A 16,186-nucleotide genomic window follows, 5' to 3' on the forward strand; every position below is an offset into this window, starting at 1 on the left:
TGTAAATGCTACTACACAAAACTGTAAAAGAGCTGTAGTCATTTCCACCCACTATGTGTGAAAGCTCTCATTTCCCCACATTCTCAACAATATTGTGTACCACCTACATTTTTAGTTTTTGAAATTTGATAACTGAAAACGAAGTATGTCATCTGTTTCCGTTACCAATTTATTGCCTCTCACCTCCCCACGCACTTTTCAATATACGCTCCCCGCTAAAGGGATTCCCCAGAAGCGTTCCAGCGCCTGCGCACTCGCACTCGGAGCACAGGTTACAACTTCCAGAAACCCCTGGGCCGTGCCGTCCCAAGGCACTTGGGTTTCCGGCGTCTCCTGAGTTTCCGGCCCTGGACTACAATTCCCACAGGCCACCGGGCCGAATGCGCGTGGGCCCCTGAGGCGCTTCGCGCATCCTAGTGATTCTTGGGCTCCGCGTGTAAGCAAGTAGCTTCGGAAGGAGACGTCGAAGCAGGGCGAGGCGCAGAGGGCGTTGCGAACTCCTACTCTTGTCGGCAGTGCGGGTGAGGATGGGAGAGGCACTGAGGTGAATGCGAGCCGCTGAAGAAGGTGACAGTGTGGCTGGGTATAAAGAATTGAGGGAGGGTTGTGTGGGGAACCAGCCTCAACACCACCCGTAGGGTACCCGAAGTTCGGTGGCGACAAAGGCATGAGAAGAGACAGGTTAAGAGTTCGTGAAGGTGGGAACCAGGGAGCTAGAGCAAATTAGAGGCTGCAAAGGCGCCAAGGTCTGGTCTCCACACTATTTATTGAATACAGTCACTTAGATCTAAGAAGCAGATGTTCAGGGGTGAAACGGTGAAAGGGGGGCGGTGTGTCATACACCTGATCTATAGCAATGACGGTTTAGGTAAATGGTCTTTGTGCTGACGCAGCGTAAACTTAACTACTGATTTATTCTTTAACTTACCGGAGAGCAGCTGTGGGGAGTGGTCTTAACTAGGAGCCGGCGTATCTGGCCACATTCCAGTGCTTCAAAGGAGTGCCTCTCTCCTTGAACACAGTGTTTACAGATAAGAGAGCAGGTCTTGCTCTGAGCATGGGAACATAATGGCAATTAGGAGGCTTTCCTCCTCAGAGGCCTCTTGTGGCTTTCCACAACTTATTGTCCCATATTTTTATGGCCAGTTTATGCAGGCATCCCCAAGCCCTTTTCCCAACAGAGGTGGGCAAAACGAGGTCGGCCGTCTCCCTGGCTGCGTGTGATGGACCATCCATGGTAGTGACAGACATGGTGTAGGGGGTGTGTGCAATATTATGTGCGTGATAGAGCCAGGGATGTGCCCTACCGCGCGAATGGTGACGTTGCATCTGCGTGAGAGTGCACATGCCAGGGCTGGGATGTCTTGTGTGACACATGGAATGGGGTGTGTGTGTGTGCATCTGTGCACATGAAATGGCCAGGGTATGTCGTCATGACTGCATGTGTGCTCATGACAGAGCAGGTGCGTTTCTCTGTGACTCTGTGACAAACTGTGTGTGTGTGTGAAAGAGAAGAAAGTGGTGTATGGCAGGACTGGGTTAAATCTGTGACTGTGACACAAGTGTGTGGGTTTGTGTGTAGAGGGACAGCTGGAGTGGGGTTTTATGATGGTGTAATGTGTCCTATGCTATGTGACAGGTCTCAGGTATATCTCTGTGACTATGTGGTATGAGTGTGTGTGTGCGTGACCTATGCGTGTGACAAGTCAGGATATGTCTCTGTGACTGTGTGTGACAGGCATTGTGCATGTTTGTTGGGTGGTAGCTTGTATGGATATGACAGTATATGAAAAGTATGTGAAAGGTTAGCACCTGTGCATGTTACAGGGCCAGATGTGTCTGTGACGTTATGTAGAAGACTTTTGTATGTGCATGTTTTGTGTGTGTCTTTGGAAGCGACAGGGCCAAAATGTATTTACATGACTATGTGACAGTTCTTATGTACGTGTGAATCATGGTACACACAGTTTGACAAATATTATGTGTGAGGGCATCTTTAGACTAGGCAAGCCGGGGCTAGCTTTCTGTGTGTGTATGTGTGTGTGTAAGAAAGAGAATTCTGTGTGTGTGTGTGTCTTTGAGCATCTGACTAGTCAGCATATGTGTCTCTGGGACTATGCTGACACACTTATGTGTGAGTACCTTTGCACATGACAATTCTCGAGTGAGTCTTTGTGACTATATAACATATTGCATGCATACGAGTGACAGGTCTGAAGTGGATTTGTGTGTTACAGACATGGAGTACATGTAGGTGTCTGTATGATTATCAGGGCAAAGATATGTCTCTGTGGTTTGTGACAGATATTATACATTTGAAAGAGAGAGAGAGAGTGGATATGACAGGATCTGGGTGTATGTCTGTGACAGATTGAATGGTTATGAGGCTATGACTGACATGTGAGGTGCTTTGTGACTTACTGAATATGTATCTTTTAGTATGTCAAAGTCAAAATATAGACTAATGTCTGAAATTAAAACAATTTATTTGGGTAGAAAGAATTGCACTGGGGTATACATGCAGACCAGGGGGTCTTTGGTATGTCCAAAGAACAAAGAAAAGGTTAGAGGTTTTATTTTTAAAAAGAGAAATGTGGATGGGCGCGGTGGCTCACGCCTGTAATCCCAGCACTTTGGGAGGCAGAGGCGAGCAAATCACTTGAGGTCAGGAGTTCGAGACCAGCCTGGCTATATGGTGAAACCCCATCTCTACTAAAAATACAAAAATTAGCCAGGCATGGTGGTGCATGCCTGTAGTCCCATCTACTTGGGAGGCTGAGGCACAAGAATTGCTTGAAGCCAGGGGGCAGAGGTTGCAGTGAGCTGAGATTTCACCAACGTACTCCAGCCTGGGTGGCAGAGCAAGACTCCATCTGAAAAAAAAAAAGAAACAGAGAAATGTTATGTATTGCTCTTTGAGAAAGTTCACTGACACTAGTAAAATTTGGGGGAGCTGGCAAGTTTTGATTGGTAAGTAACAGCAGTGAGTAAAACTATTCTTAGTCACTGGAGGCTGTTTCAGCAGCTGTTAGATAAAACAGGTTATCGGTTGCAGCGGACTGCTTCAGCAGCCAGGCTTGCAGAGAATTACATTCTTGCAGCAATGTTACATGCCCTGAGTGCTTTTTCCCTCTGGCTTTTCTACTCTGTTTTAGTTGGGTATAACAATAATGACCCAATTCCTGTGATCAACTTTCACAAGTATGAGTGCGGTTTGTATGGCTTTGTCATGTATAACTGTGACACAAGACTGAGCAGTTATTATTGTATTATATCCATGGATGGAACGTTATATGGCTAATAAAAAATGGATATGACATAACATTAAATGATATTCAAAATTATGATTATTAATAACCAAGATGGCCAGGCACAGTGGCTCACACCTGTAATCCCAGCACTTTGGGAAGCTAAGGTGGGAGAATCACTGGAGCCCAGGAGTTTAAGACCACTCTTGGCAACACAGTGAGACCCCATCTCTACAGATTTTTAAAATAATAATAATGACCAAGAAAAAATGTAATTATATATGAATAACATCTACTAAGTATTTCATTGGCTATTTTGTGAGGATTGTATATTCAAAGTGATATTTTAGTTGAATATTCAATGAATAAGGGGAGAATATAACCACAGGTATTAAGTATCCAGTGTACCACACAGTATTCTGTGTTTGCACATATTCCTCATCCCATCTTACCAGAATCAGGCTATTCATAGCAAATCTTGACGGTGAAATGTCCAGTTGCATTAATGAATGTCAAGAACTTAGAGATGTTATCCAGTCAAATGATTTTCCATCTACAGTACAATGTATTTGCTCACACTTAATGACTGTAAGAAAAGTCTTCCCCCACAATTCTGTTATTTTTTTAAATTTGGAAATAGCTTTCTATTTCTGAAAGAATGACAAACTGTGAGGCAGCCAAATATATATATATATATGTGTGTGTGTGTGTGTGTATGTGTTTGTATATATATCCAAATATATATATATATATATATATTTAGTCTTAAGCCCTAGTTCTGGTGCAAAGCTATTAAAACTTAGCTTGGAACTTACTATCTTTTGTATGCTAGTGAGATGACTCATGTTGAGGGGATAAGAGGGGCCTGGATAACTTCGGGTTGGAGTCTGGTCACCAGAAAAACCAACCATATGATCAAAGGGTCAGAACTTTAAGCCTCACCCAACTCCAACTTGGGGAGGGGAGAAGGGCTGGAGATTGAGTTCGGTCACCGATGGCCAATGCTATAATCAATCCTTTCTACATAATGAAACCTCCATAAAAACCTTGAATGATGGGGTTCAGCAAGCTTCTGAGTTGGTGAACACACCGGGCGTGGTGGCTCACACCTGTAATCCCAGCACTTTGGGAGGCCAAGGTGGGCAGATCACTTGAGGTCAGGAGTTCAAAAGCAGCCTGAGCAACATAAACACAGATTGCCTGAGTGATCTGTGTTTAAGTCTGGGGCTCATCCAGAATCTGATCTATCCCACCAGCCCACACTACAATCCAAATATCAACTTATTTTCTTGTTAATCCTACAAAAACTTCTCTGTCTATAACCAGCCTATCAGAGATACACAGATCAAGTGTCCAGCCCCAGATATGTTAGCTGTATCCCTGTGAAGGACTCATTTATCTTGGAATTCAGTTCCTTAAGGCTAATTTGCCTCTACCACTTCTATCTAACTTCATAGAAAAGTGTGACTTTTATTTTGTCCAGATTTTTCTTATTTTCACAACAGGGTAGAAGGTCTTTTGTGTCATTATACATCCTAAACTAAAGCAAAAGTCTTATATGGGGTTTATTTTTCATTTTTCATTCTGTTTTTTCTTCGTCTTTTTAAAAGGTTATTGTTAAGGGTTGAATTGTGTCCCCTCAAAATTCATGTGTTGAAGACCACTCCCCAGGACTTTATAATATAACCTTATTTAGAAATAGGGTCATTGGAGCCAGGCACAGTGGCTCACACCTGTAATCCCAGCTTTTTTTTTTTTTTTTGAGACAAAGTCTCGCTCTATCGCCCAGGCTGGAGTGCAGTGGCGTGATCTCGGCTCACTGCAAGCTCCACCTCCTGGGTTCACGCCATTCTCCTGCCTCAGCCTCCTGAGTAGCTGGGACCACAGGCGCCCGCCACAACACCCAGCTAATTTTTTTTGTATTTTTACTAGAGACAGGGTTTCACCGTGTTAGCCAGGATGGTCTCGATCTCCTTACCTCATAATCCGCCCATCTCGGCCTCCCAAAGTGCTGGGATCACTCAAAGGAGTGAGCCACCGCGCCTGGCCATCCCTGACTATATTTTTGACCACCTGTCCTTAATCATCTATTTGTAGACAGCAATTGGTTAAGTTAAATTTTCCACAGACTTCTCTTTCAGCTGCCAGCAAATAGTCTAAGGCCAGTCTATTCTGATAGGTGGCATTTCTCATTTGGTTTCCTGCCGGACTAAAACAGTCAAAGCTCTACGAGTTTCATTAGTGATTATTTGTAAGACGGCCTGCAATCGTATGATCCAATTGAGCATGTGGATGGGGGTTCGGTATCCCTGTGAGCCGTCTTGTGCCCATGTGGCAAGCCCATAGTACTGTATGACCCTCTCAGGGGGCCACTCATCATCTTTCCAATTTCATATAACTGTGCTTCTCTTTTCCCGGGAGGCATAGAGAGGGAAACCTAGGAGCTCACCTGTCTTTATGGGCAGTAGAAAAAAGGATGGCTTAATGGTGCCAATGACACAACTACCTGCCCATTGATCAGGTAACTGAGTGTAGGCTGTGTGCCCACATATCTAGTATAGTCCAGCGGGAGCCATCCAGTCTCGATGAGATTCTGGATGAGCCTTGGCAGTCTGGAATTTAGAAAATTTACTAAATGGATTATTTTCAGTATGGTTTAGACCCCACCAAGTGACTGTCCTTGTTGTGCTGTTGTACAACTTCTGTCCTAGACAACTGAGCTTTCCTACAGGGATGGTGAAGTCTTTTCCTTCTCTAGCTACACAGTATTGTCCAATAATTGAAGTTTTTAGGACCCCGAGGTTGCTAGTTTGGGCCTTCTGAACTGGAATTGTGTCAGGAACTGGATCAGTGGGCACCAACTCTCAGGCTTCCCAAGGTCATCAGTCTCCCATAGTAGTTCCCTCACATACATAACAGAAAGTAACATTGAGGAAATGAGCTACACGTTCTGCTAACTGCAGAAAGAAGTTCTTTGTCTTTTTTGGAAGCTCTGGTGCTGGCAGATTCAGCTCATCATAAAAAGTTTGAAACACTGGTTTGGGAGAGCGCCTGTGGACCTCCCCTTGAACTAAAATGGCAGCTTGGGGGTTAACCCTGACCCATCGATCTCCAGGGTTACACGTTCTCCTTTTTTCCAGCGGGGTCTAGGGGATTAGTGGGTCATGAGTTAGAGGCCAATGAAAATTGTGCCTATTGGCTATGTGTTATTTAGGCTGCTTAGAAAAAGGACAGAAAAGATCCGGTTCACCTTCAAAAAGAGGAAGCCAGTCCCTCCTGTTCTACCGGTCACTGTAACCCACTAGAACTAATAATCACTAATCCCCTAGACCCCTCAGGACTCTGAGGCAGGAGAATTGCTTGAACCCTGGGGGCGGAGGTTGCAGTGAGCTGAGACCATGCCATTATGTTCCAGCCTGAGCAACCAGAGCAAACTCTATCTCAAAGAAAAGGAAGACGGGAAAAATGAAAAGAAGGAAGGCTATGTCCAACTTGAAGTTAGAAAACAGAATAACAATAAACACAAAGAAAGTTGGATGAAGTCAGCAATAAGCACAAGTTAAAGAAATAGAAAACACTGATACAATAGAGGCTAAATGCCAACAACTGCTTATTTGAAGTGATCCACTTCTGAGTTCATTAAAAAATAGATTATTTTAAAAGATGAATAAAAAAGAGAACAGGCACAAATAATATTAAGAAAGAAAAAGACTACACAAGAATAGAAAATATTTTTTGAATTAGAATAAATCTGAAAAGAGATGAAATGGTCAATTTCCTAGAAAGCTGTAACTTAAAGAATTGACAAGAGGAGACAGAAACTTTTAATAATAGACAATTTGTCATTAATGATACAGCATCAGTAGTTTAGAATTTAAATTCTAATCATCACCAGGCTCAGATAATTGCATGCAGGAGTTGAATTAGGAAAGAGTTCAGATACATGGTATATGTCACTTCAGATCCTCTCAGCCTCACCTGTGCCTGGGGCCTCTGGAAACTTGTTTCTCTTGACTCACTGCTACAGCAACATCCCTGCATGAACTCGGAACAACTCTTCATGGGCACAAGCAGCAACAGAGCCTGACCTCATGCCTGCAATGGACACCACTTGTCTGAAGCCCTAGGGCTTTCCTGTTGATGCTAATGCGTGAGAGGTTACAGAACCCATTGAACTATTCACACGCGACCTGGAAGTACAGTGGAGTTAATAGTCTGTGGGACAAACCTTTCATGAATAGGTAATAGGAGCCAGTGGATGAATTCACCTCCCTTCTTCTCCTCAGCTAGATGGTCTTAAAATACAAAATTAAACATCAATTACACTTGATAGCAAGCAGTGGCCAGCTCAGTAAGACCTTCATACAAGTGTTCTCTCCTTCCCTACCACACTATACTTTTCCCTCACTCCTGCCTCCCTGGAATTGTACCTGCTGATAAAATAATAGCACAGAAACTTCTTAGGGTCCTCCCTGTAGGGAATGTAAGCTAAGAGGAGTGTTTCCAGGAGAGACCCTCAAGATCCTTGTGATAGGATTTTAAGCTTGTTACTTATCCACGTTTGGCCCAAGTCTGATCTCACAGTGAGTTTGGTGAGTCCATGAACTCACCCTATGGTTGTTTTCCTCTACCCTTTAACATATATTTGGGATAGATATGCTCATCTTCTGGTAGAACCTATTATAGTGGCTTCCTAACTTGTGAACTAAGAGTCTTTACGGGCCAGGCGCGGGTGGATCACGTGGCCAGGAGATTGAGACCATCCTGGCCAAAAAGGTGAAACCTCGTCTCTACTAAAAATACAAAAAATTAGTCAAGTGTGGTGGTGCACACCTGTAATCCAAGCTACTTGGGAGGCTGAGGCAGGGGAATAGCTTGAACCCAGGAGGCAGAGATTGCAGTGAGCTGAGATCACGCCACTGCACTCCAGCCTGGCGACAGAGTAAGACTCCGTCTCAAAAAAAAAAAAAAAAAAAAAAAGAGTCCTTATGGTATAAAGGGCCAAATGGAAACCCTTCAAACTCAATACTGTGTTGTGGGAGGAATTACAGAGATTGCATCATCATCAAATGTAAGAGGATGCAGGATTCTTTGTCCCTATCATATCCCCATTCGTTTCATTTGGCCCCTGCAAAAAACCTGCATGACTGAAGCTAGTGGATGTGGTAGATTGAAAAAAAAATCCACAAATTCTTCCCATTCCTGTGTGTATATTCTTTGCAACATGACTTTGCAGGTCTTCCCTTCAAAGGTGGAGTCAGTTTCTCCACTCCTTGAATCTGGGCATGTACGTTTGATTTTCTTGGAGACATTAGTAAATGTGACATGTATAGAGGTTTGAAAAATGCTCACTGAATGGAAATCGCTTTCTTGTTGCATTTTGAACCCAGCTCCCATGAGTTCAAGCAAGCCTGAACTAGACTGAGGGATGATGAGAAACATAACGCCAAGTTATCCTCATACCCACCCGCCTGACAATAACCAACCAACCATTAGAAATTTGAGTGAGGCCTGACTATACCATCCAGCTGCAGCCAAACCAGCCCAGAGCAAAAGAAATGCTCATAAAGCCCCCAGAATTGTGAGAAATAATATTTGTAATTTCAAGCCTCTAAGTTTTGGGGTTACTGATTGTATTAGTTCTTTTTCACACCGCTGATAAAGACATACCCGAGACTGGGTAACTGATAAAGAAAAACAGGTTTAATGGACTCATAGTTTCACATGCCTGGGGAGGCCTCACAATCATGGCAGAAGAGCAAGAGAGAGCAAAGGGATGTCTTACATGGCGGCCAGCAAAGACAGAGTGATAGCCAAGCAAAAAGGGTTTCCCCTTATAAAACCATCAGCTCTCATGATACTTATTCACTATCATGAGAACAGCGTGGGGGAATCCCCCACCCCATGATTCAGTTATCTCCCACCGGGTCCCTCCCACAACATGTGGGAATTATGGGAGCTACAATTCAAGATGAGACTTGAGTGGGGACACAGTCAAACCATATCACTGATTATGTGGCCAAAGCTAATTTATAGTGACTAAACAAATAGCAGCTCCAATTTCAGCTGCTATGTCAGATGTGACATTTTTACTGGAGTTGACCAACCTAGTTTTTGGTTCTTAGTATGTGCTTAGTGATCTGACAAATGTATTTTACTTGATCTCTGACATTTAGGAGAATCAAAAGCCATTCATGTGTGCATGGTAAGGACTGCAGCACTATCTTGCCCCAGGTTCCTGATAACCCTCCTAATCTCCATTATGTTGTAGTCCACAGAGGCCTTGATCATCTTTACATTCTGAAGAACATAGCACTGGTTCATTCCACCAATAACATCATCTAACTGGACCTGGTGGTCAGGAAGTGGCAATCACTGTAGAAACCATAGTAATGCAAATGAGTGACAGAAAGAGGGAGATAAACCTCATGAAAGTTCACTAACTTACCACATCAGTGAAGATTTCAGAAGTCCAATCATCTGGGACATCCATAATATCTCCCTTAAGGTAAAGAATAAGTTATTACAACTCCCACTTCCTAAACTGATAAAGAGGCACATAATTTGGTAGGGATCTTTGACATTTGCAAGTGATAGATATATGATAGATGATAGATAGATAGATGGATGGATGGATGGATGGATGGATGGATGGATGGATGGATGGATGGATGGAGTGGGGCATGGTGGCTCACGCCTGGAATCCCAGTAGTTTGGGAGGTCAAGGCGGATGGATCACTTGAGGTTAGGAGTTCGAGACAAGCCTGGCCAATGTGGCGAAACCCCCTCTCTACTAAAAATACAAAAATTAGGTATGGTGGTACATTCCCTTAGTCCCAGCTACTCAGGAGGCTGAGGCAGGGAAATCGCTTGAAGTCAGGAAGTAGAGATTGCAGTGAGCTGAGATCACACCACTGCACTCCAGCCTGGGTGACAAAGTGAAACTCTGTCTCAAAAAATAAAATAAAATTAAATTAAATTAAAATTAAAATAATAGATGGGTGTGTATAGATGTGTGTATATGTATAATATATAGATTTATATGATACATATATAAATCACACTTCAGAATAGTGTTCTTTTTTTCTCTTTTTTAAATAGTTCTAGGTGTCTTTTATAGCTGGTTTTTGGTTTTGTTTTCATTTTAGACATTTTAGACATTTCATTCTCGCTCTATTGCCCAGGCTGGAGTGCAGTGGCACGATCACAGCTCACTGCAACCTTGACCTCCCTGGCTCAGGTAGATCCTCCCACCTCAGCCTCCTGAGTAACTGGGACTACAGGCACATGCCACCGTGCCCAGCTAGTTTTTAAATTTTTTGTGGGGAAGGGGTCTCCCTGTGTTCCACACTGGTCTCAAACTGCTTTTTCTTTCTTTTTTTTTTTTAGAAATAGGTTCTCACTCTATTGCCCAGGCTGACCTCAAACTCCGGCTTCAAGCAATCCCCCCACTTTGGCCTCCCAAAGTACTAGAATTACAGGTGTGAGCCATCATGCCTGGCCTGGAATATTGTTCTGACTCATTTTTCAGATAAACTCGAAGGCTGCTGAGTTTCAAAGCAGGTGAGAGCTCTACAGCAGGTAAAGCCTGTGATGCAATCTCTCTGTCCCTGAGCCACATGAATCAGCAGCTTCGATGGTGTCAGCTCTATCTGTGATGGTTGGAGCTGTTATGTGGAGTCTCTGGCAAGATACAAAAGCAAAATTACAACCCGTAAGGTTCTGAAGTAAGTCCAATTATTATGCAGCATATAAGTGCTTTCAATTTGAAAACCAGCTGCTGAGTACTAATAGAGTCTGTGATTTTGACCAAGGGACATCAAGTATCTATATGACTAAAACTACCTGTCATGAGTTGGGTATCTAACCCACTGAATCACAGTGTCATTTTGGCACAGTAGTAATTCATTGTAAGAGATCTAGATGGCACAAAAGAGTTACACAGACAGCTCAGACTCTCATGTCATTGGCCTTGGTTGCAGCTATGTTGTTCCTTTAATTCACATTCATGACATCATATGAAGATTTTACTGTAGAAAATTAAGGAAGAAGGCCGGGCGCAGTGGCTCAAGCCTGTAATCCCAGCACTTTGGGAGGCTGAGACAGGTGGATCACGAGGTCAGGAGATTGAGACCATCCTGGCTAACACGGTGAAACCCCGTCTCTACTAAAAAATACAAAAAACTAGCCGGGCGAGGTGGCAGGCGCCTGTAGTCCCAGCTACTCGGGAGGCTGAGGCAGGAGAATGGCGTGAACCCAGGAGGCGGAGCTTGCAGTGAGCCGAGATCAGGTCACTGCACTCCAGCCCGGGCGACAGAGCAAGACTCTGTCTCAAAAAAAAAAAAAAAGAAAAAAAAAAGAAAATTAAGGAAGAAAAGGTCTGGCTCACAGATGGATCAGTATGACTGATATATTTTGGAAGCTGAACCTGAATTATCGTATTATAGGACCACTACTCAGAGGTGGGTCCTACAGGCAGTGGTGAAGGTAAATCCTGGTGTACAGAGGTGTGATTGGAGATCTTCACTTCATCTGTTTGTGTGTCTTAGAGATAGGTCTTTCTCTGTTACCCAGGCTGGAGTGCAGTGGTAGGATCATAGCTCACTGCAGCCTCAATCTCTTGGGTTCAAGTGATTTTTTCATTTCAGTCTCCCCAGTAGCTGGGACTACAGGTGTGCACCACTACACCAGCTAATTTGTTTTAAATGTTTTGTAGAGGTGGAGTCTCCCTATGTTGCCCAGATTGATTGTGAACTCCTGGGCTCGAGCTATCCTCCCGCCTCAGGCTCACAAAGTGCTGGGATTACAGGCTGAGCCACCACACCTGGCCGCTGCACTTAAATTGGAGTGAGATGTGGCCCAATGTGCAGATATACATGGGCTCCTGGGAAATGGCCCATGGCTTTCTATTTGGTCAGAATCTTGTAAGGAATGAGACTGGAAGCTCAGGGGCAAGTAGGTCTAGGAAGAAGTATGTGGGGAAATTCATGGGCATACACACAAAAAGCGTACATGTATGTGTCTCATCCTGATGCCTACAAAAAATAATCCTTGGCTGGGCGCAGTGGCTCATGCCTGTAATCCCAGAACTTTGGGAGGCTGATGCAGGCAAATCACTTGAGGTCAGGAGTTCGAGACCAGCCTGGCCAACATGGTGAAACCCTATCTCTGCTAAAAATACAAAAATTAGCCGGGCATGGTGGTGTGCACCTGTAATCCCAGCTACTCAAGAGACTGAGACAAGAGAATCACTTGAACACAGGAGGCGGAGGTTGCAGTGAGCCAAGATTGCACCACTGCACTCCAGCCTGAGCAACAGAGTGAAACTGTGTCTTAAAAAGTAAATAAATAAGAACAATAATCCTCCACAAAGAAGGCTCTTAACAACAGTGATGATTCATCCCATGAAAGTAAGTTTGTCCATCTCCTCAGCCAGTCCCATGCTGGTTCAATGGTCTCATGAACAGAGCGGCCATGGTGGCAAGGATGAAAGCTATGCCTGTATGTTAGTCCATTTTGCATTGCTATAAAGGAATACCTGAGCCTGGGTAATTTATAAGGAAAGAAAGTTATTTGGCTCACAGTTTTGCAGACTGTACAAGAAGTATAGCGCCAGCATCTGCTTCTGGTGAGGCCTCAGGAAGCTTACAATCATGGTGGAAGACAAAGGGGGAACAGGTGTGTCACATGGCAAAAGACAGAGCAAGAGAGAGACGGTGGAGGTTCCAGACTCTTTAACACCCAGATCTTGCATAAACTCATTACTGCGGGAGGGCACCACGCAGAGGCTCCCACTCACCAAAGCTAATCAAGTTACCGCCACTACTGAGTACCCAATCTAGTAGAGTGCAGTGGCACGATCTCTGCTCACTACAACCTCTGCCTTCCGGGTCCAAGTGATTCTCCTGCCTCTGCCTCCCAAGTAGCTGGAATTATAGGCGCCCACCACCATATCTGGCTAATTTTTGTATTTTTAGTAGAGACAGCGTTTTGCCATGTTGGCCAGGCTGGTCTTGAACTCCTGACCTCAGCTGATCTGCCCACCTTGGCCTTCCAAAGTGCTGGGATTACAGGCATGAGCCACTGCACCCAGCCAGTGAGCTAATTTTTCAACACTTTCACACCTTTACATTTGTTTACAATAAAATTTAGAAAAACCGCCTTTATGTTCATGATGTCACATTTCTCAACTATTCCATGTTATCCTTTTTTTTTTTCCCTCAAGCTCCTGGGCTCAAGCAATACTCCTGCCTCAGCCTCCCAAGTGCTGGGATTATAGGCATGAGCCATGGCACCCAGCCACATGTCATTTATATTTCAAAGTTAATCTGTGAAACATTGCTTACATCAAGTTGATTAAAAATATTCACCTCTCACCTTTTATTTAGAGCCTTGTTCGCTGTAAATAAAATAAAAATAAGGATATTTAATAATTCTTTATGAACTTTTTTTTTTTTTGAGACGGAGTCTTGCTCAGTCGCCCAGGCTGGAGTGCGATGGCATGATCTCGGTTCACTGCAAGCTCTGCCTCCTGGGTTCACGCCATTCTCCTGCCTCAGCCTCCCGAGTAGCTGGGACTACAGGCGCCCGCCATTACGCCTGGCTAATTTTTTTGTATTTTTAATAGAGACGGGGTTTCACCGTGTTAGCCAGGATGGTCTCGATCTCCTGACCTCGTGATCCGCCCGTCTCGGCCTCCCAAAGTGCTGGGTTTACAGGCGTGAGCCACCACGCCCGGCCTTGTTTGCTTGTTTGTTTTTGAGATGGAGTTTCACTCTTGTTGCCCAGGCTGGAGTGCAGTGGCACGATCTCGGCTCATTGCAACCTCCGCCTCCCGAGTTCAAGCAATTCTCCTGTCTCAGCCTCCCAAGTAGGTAGGATTACAGGCATGCGCCACCGTACCCAGCTAATTTTGTATTTTTAGCAGAGACGAGGTTTCTCCATGTTGGTCAGGCTGGTCGCGAACTCCCGACCTCAGGTGATCCACCTGCCCTGGCCTCCCAAAGTGCTAGGATTACATGCGTGAGCCACCGTGCCCGGCCAAGACTCCATCTCTGTGAGAAATAAAAGATCAGGTCAGGCCCAGTGGCTCATGTCTGGTGACATGATGAAACCCTGTCTCTGCTAAAAATACAAAAACTAGTGGAGTGTGGTGGCATGCACCTGTAGTCCCAGCTACTCGGGAGACTGAGGCACGAGAATTGCTTGAACTTGGGAGGCAGAGGTTGCAGTGAACCAAGATCACTGCACTCCAGCTGGGCAACAGAGCGAGACTCTGTCCAAAAAGAAAGAAAGAAAGAAAGAAAGATAAAGACAGAAAGAGAAGGGAAGAGAGAGAGAGACAGAGAGAAAGAAAGACAAAGAAAGAAAGAAAGAGAGAGAGAGAGAGAGAGAGAGAGAGAGAGAGAGAGAGAGAGAGAGAGAGAGAGAGAAAGAAAGAAAGAAAGAAAGAAAGAAAGAAAGAAAGAGAAAAGAAAGAAAGAAAAGAGGGAAAAGAAGGAAAGAGGAAGGAAGGAAGGAAGGAAGGAGGGAGGGAGGGAAGGAAGGAAGGAAGGAAGGAAGGAAGGAAGGAAGGAAGGAAGGAAGGAAGGAAGGAAAAAATTAGCAAAATTAGTCAGGCATAGTGGCACACAACTGTGGTCCCAGCTACTCAAGAGGCTGAGGAGGGAGGATCACTTGAGCCCAGCAGGTTGAAGCTGCAGTAACCCATGATTATGCCAGTGCACTCCAGCCTGGGTAACAGAGCAAGACCCTGTCTCAAAAAAACACACAACTATATAACAACATCAGTAGCAAGACAAGCATTTTTACTCCCATTAATTATATTCAATTATGTACTGGGAGTTCTAGCCTATACAATAAGGCAAGAAAAAGAAAAAAAGGCATAAAGATTGGAAAGGAAAAAATAAAACGGATTTTATTTTGCAGATGCCATGATTCTACTGTCACCATGTGCAGTTGTTCATGTTGGGCACTGCACAAGAGCACTACACCTAAGGAGGTGCTATTCATTTCACAGACATCTTTAGTATTTTGAAAACAACTTTTTGAAAATTATTGTGTGTTGTGTATTCTATTGCCAGCTGCAAAAGTGATTTACAATTTATTGCAATTATGTTCCAGCAGATGGCAGTAAAGTGTCTTGTTCCAAAAGGGTTGGTAGCTACCATTCTACTTCCATATACTAAGGAGACATTGGTTTTGAAATGGAAAAACCTGTTGATTTTATGTCATTTAAAATAGCCTGTGCTTCTAAACAATGAGCTGCTCTTCCACCTGATATGCAGAACATTTTTTTAAAGTCCCTAATGGTGCCAGCACATTGTATTTAGTATTTCATATTGCAGTTCATATTTTCATCTAATTATTTACTCTACCAGACTGGAATTGTTGAATTCTATGTTTAAATCTACAAGTCCTGACCAGGCATGGTGGCTCACGCCTGTAATCCCAGAACTTTGGGAGGCCAAGGCAGGTGGATCACCTGAGGTCAGGAGTTCAAAACCAGCCTGACCAACATGGTGAAACCCTGTCTCTATTAAAAATACAAAACATTAGCCCAGTGAATTAGCCGGGTGTGGTGGCAGTCGCCTGTAATCCCAGCTACAGAGGCTGAGGCAGGAGAATCGCTTGAACCCGGAAGGTGAAGGTTGCAGTGAGCTGAGATCGCGCCATTGCACTCCAGCCTAGGCGACAAGAGCGAAGCTCTGTCTTAAATAAATAAATAAATAAATAAATAAATCTACAAGTCCTTTCACTTGGCACAAATCACTGTATAGTAACTAATATCCAGCCAGGCACAGTGACTCACGCCTATAATCCCAGCACTTTGGGAGGCCGAGGCGGGCAGATCACGAGGTCAGGAGCTCGAGACCAGCCTGCCAACATGGCAAAACCACGTCTCTACTAAAAATACAAAAATTAGCTGGGTGTGGTGA

The 16,186-nt window shown here is 44.2% G+C and overlaps 1 protein-coding gene across 4 annotated transcripts in view; it reads left to right on the forward strand.

The window, feature by feature from the left end:
• Positions 1 to 384: 384 nt before the first annotated feature.
• Positions 385 to 16,186, forward strand: part of LYPD5 (LY6/PLAUR domain containing 5) — a 34,206-nt gene continuing 18,404 nt past the window's right edge. For 2 of the 4 annotated variants that reach the window (XR_012093148.1, XM_073016343.1), the window contains exon 1: positions 385 to 567. The gene's annotated coding sequence lies outside the window, so the exon portion shown is untranslated. Of the gene's footprint in view, positions 568 to 9,365; positions 9,757 to 16,186 lie in introns of those variants that run through there. The other 2 variants (XR_012093150.1, XR_012093149.1) reach the window with 2 other exon arrangements.

The sequence above is a fragment of the Chlorocebus sabaeus genome, chromosome 6, assembly GCF_047675955.1.
Source record: "Chlorocebus sabaeus isolate Y175 chromosome 6, mChlSab1.0.hap1, whole genome shotgun sequence".
Lineage (NCBI taxonomy): Eukaryota > Metazoa > Chordata > Mammalia > Primates > Cercopithecidae > Chlorocebus > Chlorocebus sabaeus.